Below are 263 nucleotides of genomic sequence, written 5' to 3'. Positions count from 1 at the left end.
CTTTATGCTGATTATCGTAATTCAACGTCGTCCAACGTAGTCTAACGAAATCCATCGATGAAAATAAGTCTTAAAGACTTAATGGGATATTATAAAGAAATTAAATTCTTTATGCTGATTATCGTAATTCAACGTCGTCCAACGTAGTCTAACGAAATCCATCGATGAAATTAAATTGAATTATTTTAAATCTTAATATTATATCTTAAATCTATCTTATATTACACTTAAAAAGAGGACTTAAATCTAAAACGCACGCATTA

This window comes from Apis dorsata, unplaced genomic scaffold (assembly GCF_000469605.1).
Source record: "Apis dorsata unplaced genomic scaffold, Apis dorsata 1.3 scaffold_268, whole genome shotgun sequence".
NCBI classification, from domain to species: domain Eukaryota; kingdom Metazoa; phylum Arthropoda; class Insecta; order Hymenoptera; family Apidae; genus Apis; species Apis dorsata.
The sequence above is the reverse complement of the archived record's forward strand: the minus strand, read 5'-3'. Positions refer to the sequence as shown.